The sequence below is a fragment of the Solanum stenotomum genome, chromosome 2 (assembly GCF_019186545.1).
Source record: "Solanum stenotomum isolate F172 chromosome 2, ASM1918654v1, whole genome shotgun sequence".
NCBI classification, from domain to species: Eukaryota; Viridiplantae; Streptophyta; class Magnoliopsida; order Solanales; family Solanaceae; genus Solanum; species Solanum stenotomum.
This window is the reverse complement of record NC_064283.1, coordinates 32,495,283-32,509,216: the sequence shown is the minus strand read 5'-3', so window position 1 is coordinate 32,509,216 and position 13,934 is coordinate 32,495,283.

Below are 13,934 nucleotides of genomic sequence, written 5' to 3'. Positions count from 1 at the left end.
AAAGATGGTATTTTATTTCAATTTCTTTTATGATGTATATTTTTTAAGATTAAATTTGTTCAAGAACATGATTAATGATTGATATTGTATAACTTTGAAAACTGTTTTAAAGTTTGTGACTCAAAAATATAGGTAAAAGTTGATTTTATAACAAGAAATTTAAATGAAAACAAGAACACTCCTATTACAACTAAATGGTATACTCACGACTTTTTAATTACAGTGATTCAAGATTTTATGGTAATTTTATTGTTTACTCCACCTAAGTTCTTCTAAGAAAATATTAATTTGAACATTCGATTTCACATATTTTTTATCTTTTTATTATAATAATTCAAGATTTCATGACAATTTGTCTACTTTTCTTAAATTTATCTAAAAAGTTTTAATTTGAGTGTGTGAATGCACATATTTTAACTTTTCGAAACTATCTAAATTTATGTTGGTCTCGCAGTTTACTATATTTAATGCATATTATGATAAATGTTATAATATGAAGCTTAAGTTAATTTCTTTAGATTTTGTAAGAAGTTTTGTAATGCCTTTTAAATTTATTTAGGTCATATTAGATATTGGCTTATGTTGACGATATATTGCTCTGTGCTTTCTACTATGTGCTACATGAAATTATAATTTAAATTATTTATTTAACATTTCAGAGAAATACCAAAAAAATAAAAATGATTAGGAGTTTAAATGTGCAAAGGAACTGTGACCCTTTTTAGGTTTGAATTCTACTTTTCAAAAATTTCTTATATTATTCTAGGGTAAATAAAGTAGTGTATGGAAAGAAAGTCGATTTTTAAAACCAAGGCACTATCCATTAATATTTTCCTTTTAACCCATTATTGTGTTATATTCAATTAGTTTCAATTAATTGTATACGAAAGAAAAATTACACTGAACAACCAATTAACTAATGAAATTTTAATGAAAATATTTGTATTTGTAAGTCAAAAATTCGATTAGTGCCACATAAATAGGACAGATGAAGTAACATACATTATTTGAAAATGAGGTAAATAATAATGTAAATTATAATAATTAACAACTTAAAATTTTAAAACATATATAATACAATAATTAACAACTTTTAATATTTGAAACAATTAAAAATTGACCGACTCTCTAAATTCTATTTGCATCACATATGACGTAAATAATATTGTGAATCATAATAATTAACAACTTAATAATTTAAAATATATATAATACAACAATTAATAACTTTTAATATTTAAAACAATTAAAAATTAACCGAATATCCAAATTCAAATATATATATATATATTATTGAAATTGATGTAAATAATATTGTAAATCGTAATAATTAACAACTTAAAAATTTAAAAGATATATAATACTATGTTTTTGCTAATACGGAATGTTGTGTCTAGTGTGTATATTTATATATATAATAATAGCCTTTTATATAAAATTAATTGTTTTTCGTAAATATGATGAATATAGATTATTTATGAATTTAAAAACGAATAACAAAATACAACAATTGAGTAGATTGAATGTTACACTACTTTAAGAAAAAGAAAAAAAAAGTACTCTATATGATTTTTTTAATGTTATAAGCGTATTAGTATATTAAAAAAAGTCAGAAAACTATTGTGATAACTTTGAAGACAATAATGGACCCTACATTTATAGAAGTCCGTGTGTTTTGTTTTACTCTTCCAATGTGTGGTTAGCCACGTGGCCTCAAGAATGTGCTAGATTTGGGTGGTTTTTCTGGAATTTCAGTACTTCCTATGCACGAAGTACAATTGCTATTAAGCTGTACATTTTGCTTATTTACGGATTTGCCCTTGGTCGTCCTGGTCGTCTTCACCTTTCTATAGAAAAATATAAAAGCATTTTAGAAATAAACACCAATTAGAAGTTCTGAGATGACCAATAAAGCACTTGATCATATCATGACATGATAAATAATCCAACTTAGCTCTTGAGTATTTACTTGTAAGAACGAAATTCTTTGTTTTGTAATGAATCTAAAAATCCATATTCGATCGAACTGTCTTTTTTCCTTCGATCCATGGAAAGATATACTCTGGTGTTTTCGATTTACTGATATGAAGTATGAAGGAAAGGGACCATTTGGTCCTTGAAGAGTTCTTTCAAAACAAGGTATTGATTGAATTATCTTATTAAGACAATTCATGGTTCATATGCTTAGTCAGAAGGAATAATCTAATGGAAATAATCCAATGGAGTTCATGGATTTACGTAGGTCTTTTATGAGATAATCAGTATATATATATAAAAGCATTTTGGAGATAAATACCAATAAGAAGGTCAGAGACGATCCATAAACCACTTGATCATATCCTGATCTGATTTGTAAGCCTACTTAGGTTTTGAGTAACTGTAACGACTCGGAAAATGATAGAATGAACTTGAGCCTTGACGTTTGGGTTAGTGGGAGCTTAGGTTGATGTTTATGCTGTTTTAGAACTTAAATGGAGCTAGGTAGCATCCTACGGTGCAAGCAAAGGCCTAGGCTAGCGAGTTAAGGTGAAAGAAGCCCTGTCCTCGGAAGGACTGTTTGGCGATAGGGCTGCTAGATCGCCTAAGGGGTTGGCGAGTCGCCCTTATGCCCCTATGGTCGCCTAGTGGACTGCGCAGTTGACCAGCCTTTGAGTAATCCCACTTGAACAGGCAGACAAGGGGAAGATTTTTAAAGTTACAACTTTTAGGGTCAACTTCAAATAATGATATCTTTTAGCTCAAAATGAATTAGGTGGACCATTACCTATCCAATTAAAGGTATCTGAGTCCTCTTTCCAACGCCACCGAATTTGTCCTTTTCCGATCTCAGAGTAAGAAGTTATGCCCAAAATAGTGAAGCACTGTCAAAAAGGGCGAGCTTAGACGGGTTTAGTGGAACTTTTAAGTGGGTCCTTATTTCTTTTCCTAAGTTGAGCCCTTTTTATTATATGTCTTTCCTAGCAATTATAAAACCCTTCTAGACCAAATCTTCCATTTTAGGTCACTCCAATTAGAATTAAAAAGAAACTCACCTCCTCTCAAGTATTTCTCTCTACAATCCTCCATTTTAAGAAGGTCAAGAACTTGGAGCTAGGGCTTGGATTGAAGGTGGTTTCTTCATCAATTTTCTTGGGGAATATTAACAAAGGTATGGTGACGCTTGATCCTTGATCAATATTTCTTTCAAGGAGTCCAATCAAAAGGGTTTCAAAGAACAAAATCTCAAATTCTAATCTAAGCATGGGTTCATTGGCAAAACGTTTTCTAAGCCATTATATTGATGATATAATTTTTGATTTATGATTTTAAGATGATTTTATATGAAACTTCTTCAAGAACCCATGTTTTCATTAAAAGCCTAGAATTTGCTTTTGAAGTGGGTTTAATGCCTATGATTTAATGTTGATGAAATTGTGTTTAGATTGGATTGTATTGTTGATTTATATGGTTTTCTATACCTATTTACGATGAATTGTTGGTATATGGATGAATTGAAGATTGTGGCCTTATGGGCAAGTTATGGGTGAATCACCTTGTGTGGTGATAGAATTATTGGGAATTGAGTAATGGTAATTATGGCTTTGGAGGATGGTAAGTTGACTTAATCTCATATTATTAGTAAAATTGTTCTTGATGATGATCCACTTGAAAGGTGGAGGTGTTTACTTATTTTATACATTGTGACCATGGCCTTGAAGGCATAATATGAGAAATTTAAGTGTTACATGACATTTTATGAATGGACATTAAATGGAGCTAATGTGACCATGTTATGAACGTAAATGTGTTATTATTGAAAGGCTTTTTTTCTCAATTTGACACTCATGAATGTTGATGATAGAATATGAAGGATTCTCCAATGTATTGCATATCTCGAATTGGTTGAGCTTGTGCATCATTTTCTTGTTTAAATGATTATATTATTGGTTGTTGAATCCTCGGATCGGCAGGCTAGTAGCACCCTTCCACGCATGATAATAATGAACCTTGGAATCGAGGCTTATCGCACCCTTCCATTAATGATAGTAATGAACCTTAGAGTCGGTAGGCCTATGGCACCTTTCCATGTAGGTTAATGATGAGACTTGAACCGGTAGGCCCATGGCACCCTTTCAAGAGGAGTTAATGAGCTTTCCTAAATGAACCTTGAAACGGTAGGCTTAAAGCACCCTTTCATGTGTTAATGAATGTAATTTGGAGTTGGTAGGCCAATGGCACCTCTCATATGTGATAATGTCAAGGTAACAACTATTCTATGGGAATGTAGGCTAAGCACCGAGTGGATTTGGTTAGATGGAAACTTCCCCAATGGTTAGGCATGAGTTTGAATGATAGTCTACCTTATCCCATAAACTATGTGCCCGCATAGGTAGCTAGTGGATCCATTAAGCTATATATATCGGTCTTCCTTAGGCAAGTAGACCACCTCTTTACGGTGTGGGGACTTATGACACCGGATTCCATGACAAACTCTCATGGTCTATGTATGTTAAACGCTTACTTCCCATCATGTGAGATTTCATTATGGTTTCTTGATAGGTTCTACAAAGTGTAGGTAGTAGTATGGGATGCTACCTATACATTACACGAGTAGGCTTGGAGAGGGTCATAGTGAATTTCTCTAAATCCTAATGTATGTGACATAAATGTGCCCTAAATGAGGTTATTAAAGAATGCTGGCTCTCAAATGCTTAATACGAGATGCATGCTATACTTGGGTTAAATTATGAGTTATTTTCCCTTGTCATGTCTTAATTAATGATATACCTCTTATATATGAATATTGTGCAAAGGTGAAACAAAGGAATGATAAGTTACTTTAAGTGACCTAAATATGGTGCCTTAGTATGGATGGTGGTATGGGACGCCATCCATACATTACACGAGGTATAGCATAAGGTTTGCTTGAGGTGAAGGTCCAAGGTAAATGTTTTTATGTTGATATTGTTTAAAGGTGATATTATGATTTACTTGATGTTTATGCTTGTCTTGTATGTCTTCTATGCAACTGTGCATGATACTTCAAAAAGTGGCATAATGCATGGTTTCTAGCCAAAATGTCCCTTTTAAAGCATGTTTTGCATGGTCATCATACTTAGTACATTTTGTGTACTAACCCATATTCTTCATGTTTTTACTACAAGTGTAGGTTCCGGCAAGTGATCCCTCCTAGCTAGTTTGAAGTGTTGGATTGCTTTCCTCCAAGACTTGGTATGACCTCATGGATTCGAGGATAAGACTTTTAAGTTCTTTGTTCATGTAATAGACACTTTTAGTTTTGTTTCGATTGTAAAGGGTTATGTCCCTACTTATGTTTTGTGATTGTGTCTAAGATGGTCATGTGAGACTTAGACTTCCGCTGTGTGTTTTTAAAGTTGTTTTAATGAAGTTTGAATGTGTGGATGTAAATAAGTTTTTAATTCCGCACTATTATCATTATTGAATGCAATGAATGACTATGTGGCTTGTATAAGACCCCTTCGGGGTTGAGTACGCCTTGTTACGACTTCGGGGTGCTCCCGGGTCGTGACAAACATGGTATCAGAGCATAAGATTTTGGTAATGGTTTCTAGGATCAAAGTCTCATAAGCCACGTCTAGTAGAGCCTTGTTCATCGGTGTGAGTCGTGACACATCTATGAGCGAGACGCTATAGGACGTTAGAAGTTACACTTCTTTCATATTTTTAAAGTCGTGCCTTAGAGAGTGGTTCTATAAGTGTTCTTATCCTAATCCTTTTCTTGTGTTTATAGGATATGAATACAAGAGGGAGACCCGCAATGAGAGTAGGAGAAGAGGATGTGAATGGGGAAGTTCCTCCCCAATGTCCTCAAGACGTCCAAGTTCTGATAGGAGTTTCGGATATGACCAATGAAGAGATTAGGTCGGCTTTCTTAATCTTGGCCCGAGCCATGGCGGCTCAAGCGACTAGAGATATGGGGCCTAGGGTGAATGCTAATGAGGGTACTATGGGTTCTAAGTTGAGAGACTTTGTGAGAATGAATCCTCCGGTGTTTCTAGGTTCTAAGGTGGGAGAGGATCCCCAAGAATTTTTGGATGAAGTGTATAAGGTAGTGAGTGCTATGGGGGTGACTTCAAAAGAAAAGGCGGAGCTTGCCTCCTATCAATTGAAAGATGTTGCCCAAATTTGGTTCACTCAATGGAAGGCTAATAGGCCGGTGGGAATGGATCCTATAGAATGGGAGGAGTTTAAGGAAGCTTTCCTTGGTAGGTATTTTCCCCGTGAGAAGAAAGAGTGTAAGGTTGAGGAATTTATCAACCTTAGGCAAGGTAATGCGAGTGTGCAAGAGTACTCCTTGAGGTTTACCCAATTGTCTAAGTATGCTCCATCTTTGGTGTCAAATCCTAGGGATGAGATGAGTAGGTTTGTGACTGGTGTATCCGACCTAGTCAAGGAAGAGTGCCATACGGCAATGCTCCATAATGAAATGAACATTTCTAGGCTCATAGTGTATGCTCAATCCATTGAGGAGTCCAAACTTAAGAGGATGAATAGGGGTGTGAAGAGGGGTAGATCGGATGAGCAAGGTCAACCTAGGTTTAAGAAGAGGACTCAAGACCAAGATTCTTCAAGTGCTCCTAATGTTAACCAAGAAAAAAATAGTGGATCTCAATTTTCTAAACCTACTTGCATCACTTGTGGCAAGAGGCACTATGGGAAGTGCCTAGCCGGTACTAATGGGTGTTATGGTTGTGGGAAGAATGATCACAAGGTGAAAGATTGTACTACTCTTACGGCTAGAGGAAGGGAAGCCAAGCAAGCTTCTAAAGATGGAACGGTTCCTATCCCTCCAAATTATGGTCGTTTCTATTCTCTCCAAGCTAGCAAGGACAAAGAAGCTAATCCGAATAAAGGCGCCGGTAAGTTTTAGTTCCTTATGGTCATGAATGTCTTGATGAGGTTTCTATGTTGTTGTTTTTCATGTTTTCCTTAGTTGGGTTTTCTCCTAAGTAGGGGATGGTATGTTGAATAGCAATGTTGTTGAGAGTGTTGATATCATTATCTCGTTCCTTCTATTCTTACTCAAGCTTGAGACCAAGAGTTCCTAGTAGCTTGTTTTATGTTTTGGACTCTTGTGTGAAAACGAGTTTCCATGGTCTCCTTATGTTATGCATGTTCTATTTGAATTCTTGTTAAATGATAAAATGAGTTTTCATAAATGTGTTCCTCATGTTGATGTGCATTTAGTTGAGTTGTCTATATGCTTCATGAGGATAAATGTTGAACATGCCTAAATATGCTTTAGTGAAAATTTGCCTAATTGTGCTTTTGAGAGTAATTGCATAATGAGTTTAATGTTTTGTAGTGAGCATGATGTGATTGGAGAAGGAAGTTTCTCCAATGAAAAAAAAAATGAGAAAGGGGAAGTTTTGATGCACAATAAGTTTGTGGATGTAGTTCCTACTTGCTTGATTGGTATGAAGTTGTTCGAGCCTCTTGATGTGGAGTTGATGTTTCCTCCTAGGTTTATGCATTTATGTTGACTTGTTACGATTGTTGGGCTGCTAGTCTTGAGTTGTTTTTCCCTTACTGTGTTTAAAGTGTCATTCGAGGACGAATGTTCCTAAGTGGGGGATAATGTAACGACTCGGAAAATGATAGAATGAACTTGAGCCTTGACGTTTGGGTTAGTGGGAGCTTAGGTTGATGTTTATGCTGTTTTAGAACTTAAATGGAGCTAGGCAGCATCCTACGGTGCAAGCAAAGGCCTAGGCTAGAGAGTTAAGGTGAAAGAAGCCCTGTCCTCGGAAGGACTGTTTGGCGATAGGGCTGCTAGATCGCCTAAGGGTTTGGCGAGTCGCCCTTATGCCCCTATGGTCGCCTAGTGGACTGCCCAGTTGACCAGCCTTTGAGTAATCCCACTGGAATAGGCAGACAAGGGGCAGATTTTTAAAGTTACAACTTTTAGGGTCAACTTCAAATGATGATATCTTTTAGCTCAAACTGAATTAGGTGGACCATTACCTATCCAATAAAAGGTATCTGAGACCTCTTTCCAACGCCACCGAGTTTGCCCTTTTCCGATCTCGGAGTAAGAAGTTATGCCCAAAATAGTGAAGCACTGTAAAAAAGGGCGAGCTTAGACGGGTTTAGTGGAACTTTTAAGTGGGTCCTTATTTCTTTTCCTAAGTTGAGCCCTTTTTATTATATGCCTTTCCTAGCAATTATAAAACCCTTCTAGACCAAATTCTTCCATTTTAAGTCACTCCAATTAGAATTAAAAAGAAACTCACCTCCTCTCAAGTATTTCTCTCTACAATCCTCCATTTTAAGAAGGTCAAGAACTTGGAGCTAGGGCTTGGATTGAGGGTGGTTTCTTCATCAATTTTCTTGGGAAATCTTAACAAAGGTATGGTGACCCTTGATCCTAGATCAATCTTTCTTTCAAGGAGTCCAATCAAAAGGGTTTCAAAAAACAAAATCTCAAATTCTAATCTAAGCATGAGTTCATTGGCAAAACGTTTTCTAAGCCATTATATTGATGAATTAATGTTTGATTTATGATTTTAAGATGATTTTATATGAAACTTCTTCAAGAACCCATGTTTTCATTAAAAGCCTAGAATTTGCCTATGAAGTGGGTTTAATGCCTATGATTTAATGTTGATGAAATTGTGTTTAGATTGGATTGTATTGTTGATTTATATGGTTTTTTATACCTATTTATGATGAATTGTTGGTATATGGATGAATTGAGGATTGTGGCCTTATGGGCAAGTTATGGGTGAATCACCTTGTGGTGATAGAATTGTTGGGAATTGAGTAATGGTAATTATGGCTTTGGATGATGGTAAGTTGACTTAATCTCATATTATTAGTAGAATTGTTCTTGATGATGATCCACTTGAAAGGTGGAGGTGTTTACTTATTTTATACATTGTGACCATGGCCTTGAAGGCATAATATGAGAAATTTAAGTGTTACATGACATTTTATGAATGGACAATAAATGGAGCTAATGTGATCATGTTATGAACGTAAATGTGTTACTATTGAAAGGCCTTTTTTCTCAATTTGACACACGTGAATGTTGATGATAGAATATGAAGGATTCTCCAATGTATTGCATATCTCGAATTAGTAGAGCTTGTGCATCATTTTCTTGTTTAAATGATTATATTATTGGTTGTTGAATCCTCGGATCGGTAGGCTAGTAGCACCCATCCACTCATGATAATAATGAACCTAGCAATCGGTAGGCTTATCGCACCCTTCCATTAATGATAGTAATAAACCTTGGAGTCGGTAGGCCTATGGCACCTTTCCATGAAGGTTAATGATGAGACTTGAACCGGTAGGCCCATGGCACCCTTTCAAGAGGAGTTAATGAGCTTTCCTAAATGAACCTTGAAACGGTAGGCTTAAAGCACCCTTTCACGTGTTAATAAATGTAATTTGGAGTTGGTAGGCCAATGGCACCTCTCATATGTGATAATGTCAAGGTAACGAACTATTCTATGGGAATGTAGGCTAAGCACCGAGTGGATTTGGTTAGATGGAAACTCCTCCAATGGTTAGGCATGAGTTTCAATGATCGTCTACCTTATCCCATAAACTATGTGCCCGCATAGGTAGCTAGTGGATCCATTAAGCTATATATATCGGTCTTCCTTAGGCAAGTAGATCACCTCTTTACGGTGTGGGGACTTATGACACCGAATTCTATGACAAGCTCTCATGGTCTATGTCGGTTAAATGCTTACTTCCCATCATGTGAGATTTCATTATGGTTTCTTGATAGGTTCTACAAAGTGTAGGTAGTAGTATGGGATGCTACCTATACATTGCACGAGTAGGCTTGGAGAGGGTCATAGTGAGTTTCTCTAAATCCTAATGTATGTGACATAAATGTGCCCTAAATGAGGTTATTAAAGATTGTTGGCTCACAAATGCTTAATACGAGATGCATGCTATACTTGGGTTATATTATGAGTTATTTTCCCTTGTCATGTCTTAATTAATGATATACCTCTTATGTATGAATATTGTGCAAAGGGGAAAGAAAGAAATGATAAGTTAGTTGAAGTGACCTAAATGTGGTGCCTTAGTATGGATGGTGGTATGGGACGCCATCCATACATTGCACGAGGCCTAGCATAAGGGTTGCTTAAGGTGAAGGTCCAAGGTAAATGTTTTCATGTTGATATTGTTTAAAGGTGATATTATGACTTACTTGATGTTTATGCTTGTCTTGTATGTCTTTTATGCAACTGTTCATGATACTTCAAAAAGTGGCATAATGCATGGTTTCTAGCCAAAATGTCCCTTTTAAAGCATGTTTTGCATGGTCATCATGCTTAGTACATTTTGTGTACTAACCCATATTCTTCATGTTTTTACTACAAGTGTAGGTTCCGGCAAGTGATCCCTCCTAGCTAGTTTGAAGTGTTGGATTGCTTTCCTCCAAGACTTGGTATGTCCTCATGGATTCGAGGATAAGACTTTTAAGTTCTTTTGTTCATGTAATAGACACGTTTAGTTTTGTTTCGATTGTAAAGGGTTATGTCCCTACTTATGTTTTGTGATTGTGTCTAAGATGGCCATGTGAGACTTAGACTTCCGCTGTGTGTTTTTAAAGTTGTTTTAATGAAGTTTGAATGTGTGGATGTAAATAAGTTTTTAATTCCGCACTATTATCATTATTGAATGCAATGAATGACTATGTGGCTTGTATAAGACCCCTTCGGGGTCGAGTTCGCCTTGTTACGACTTGGGGGTGCTCACGGGTCATGACAGTAACACAGTATAAATAATAATAACATTTATAAATCCGAACGCCCGTGTATACTTGATGTGATACATTGTATGTCTCTAAATGATGATCGACTATGAAAATTCAATAGTAAATGCAAAACTCGTGTTACTATTAAAATAAAAGGGCTTTATTAATCATTTAATATATATTTTTTAAATGTTCTCAAATAATATAGTAGTCAAATACAATCCAATAATATAATTCTAATTAGGAAATATCTATAAATGATGATCGACTAGGAAAATTCAATGGTAAATGGAAAATTCGTGTTATTATTAAAATAAAAGGATTTTATTAATCATTTAATATATTTTTAAAAAGTATTGTCCTCAAATAAAATAGCGGTCAAATGCAATCCAATAATATAATTCTAATTAGGAAAAATCTCAAAATGATGATCAACTAGGAAAATTCAATGGTAAATGCAAAATTCGTGTTATTATTAAAATAAAATATTTTTATTAATAATTTAATATATGTTAAAAAAATATTGTTCTCAAATAATATAGCAGTCAAATGCAATCCAATAATTTAATTCTAATTAGGAAAAATCTCAAAATGATGATCGACTAGGAAAATACAATGGTAAATGCAAAATTCGTGTTATTATTAAAATAAAAGGCTTTTATTAATCATGTTATATATTTTTCTCAAATAAAATAGCAGTTAAATGCAATTCAATAATATAATTCTAATTAGGAAAAATCTCTAAATGATGATCGACTAGGAATGTCTTTGCATTTAAAGTTCTTGTTGTTGAGTAATGTCTTCCGTTAAGTAGTAAGCAAGGCCAAGGATTTGCTTGGGGACCAACGATGGTTTTCGAGTGTCGGCCACGTCCTGGGTTTAGGCTCGAGGTTTGACAGAGGGGGAGGGATTACATTTCATTAATGAGGAACAATACGATAGTTGGACTTTTGTAAGGTAATATGATTAATATACGCAAACAAGATATCACAATAAAAAATAATTAAAAATACAATTTTAATATTATATGTGCATCTCGCAGATATGTATATTAGTAACGTATATATACAACAATGATGGAGACAAGACCATAATTAAAATTTTCAAAAATACATTCTCTCATACTCATTTTAACATTAAGTCAAACACATACTTCCTCGATTTTATTTTTTGTGTTGAGGTAGAGTTGAATTTTATTTAGTTGCGTGTATCGAATCAGAACCGTTTATATTTGACCCGCCCCGACCAGCTTGCTTACTTATCTTTTTAAACCCCCTCGACGTAAATCATGCCCCTGCCTTAAAGTTTGCAATATTTGCAATACTTTGGCGTGTAATAGATTTATATCCACGTTGAGATGATTTCGCTAGAAGATGTCTTCTTAACTCCAACATTGATCCGTTTTGGAAATCCTTTCAATAAGTCGACTTCAACCTTTAATGTGACACAACTAGGTTAAGATTTTCTTATTGTAGCCATGTCAACATGTAACAGTTTTCCCACTAGTTTGAACATCGTAAACAAGGATCCTTTAACGAAAAAGTTAGGTGAGATGGAAAAGAGGTCCATGCTAAGGCAGTAGTAGTTTCCTCCTCTAGGTTGAACTAGGGTTCCCACTTTAGAGGTCGCATCTGATAGTATACCCATCTTTAGCCTTCAAAAAATATGCCGATTGTTGACATGGCATGCATGTAATATTCCATAGTAGTAAGGCGAATTAGGATGTGACTATTACTCAAGAATATTGCCTTACATTCCGCCTTGAATATCACACTGTAAAGGACCAATTTTTCGAATCTCTTCTAGTTCTGATCAGGCATAACAAAAATTTTCAATTATGGCAAACGGTAAATTTTCTTTAATGATTATGGTCTCAACCTCTTCTTCCTCCCATAATACAGTTGGCTCTCCATGGGTGTAATTAATATCTTTGATAGGGATAGGCGTTGTAATTTTGTCTTCTACTTTATTCAAACTCGTTGCATAGTTCAATGGTGGTTTTGGTGGTTGTTCATTACCATGGAGTGTAGGCTAGGCATCGCTCGCATTGGCCATGACGTCTACCGCCGAACTTAATCTGATGAAAATTTAGGGTTTTAGTACAAATTCCTGTAGTAGCTCATCACTTATGGAATACCAGTTTATGGTAACACATAGGTTGGGCAGAGACAAGTAGAAGAAAGCTTAATTAGGACAAAGTTCATAAAATAAGTTGTAGAAACTTCAAAAGAATAAAAAATAATACTGAGTCATTTGGTAGGGAATATTAGGAGAAATAATCCATGTATTTGTATGGTATTATTTAGTACTATGTTTGCTAGGAATTTACGGCCTATGTATAACTAATTCATGGATTAGTTCTAAGCAGAAGAAAGCTTAATTAGGACAAAGTTCATAAAATAAGTTGTAGAAACTTCAAAAAAATAAAATATAATACTGAGTCATTTGGTAGGGAATATTAGGAGAAATAGTCCATGTATTTGTATGGTATTATTTAGTACTGCGTTTACTAGGAATTTACGGCCTATGTATAACTAATTCATGGATTAGTTCTACACCATACATGGTATAGGATGTATAGCTAATACCTTACATTTGGTGATATTAGGAATACATATAATTTAATACCTTGGTATTAATCTATGTAAAGACAAAAATACCTCTCAAATCCTTTTAACGGGTATGTTTATTTTCTGCATTTTATATTTTATATTTAATCTAGTAAATTTATTTAAATAAATAAGCTTCCAAATTTTATTATTTATAGAGAGTTGTTTGTTGTTAATAAATCTAATACAATCAATATAATATTTGAATGTGAGTTGTTTAGCATTTACAAATTGAAAAGGCAAATATATCACCACATGATGTCTATATATATATATATATATATATATATATATATATATATATATATATATATGTATAAGCATTTTGGAGATAAATACCAATAAGAAGGTAAGAGACGATCTAGAAAGCACTTGATCATATCATGCTCTGATTTGTTAGCCTACTTAGGTTTTGAGTAACACGGTTTAAATAATAATAACATTTATAAATCCAAACGCCCGGGTATACTTTATATGATACATTGTATGTCTCTAAATGATGATCGACTAGGAAAATTCAATAGTAAATGCAAAAGTCGTGTAATTATTAAAATAAAAGGGTTTTATTAATCATTTAATAT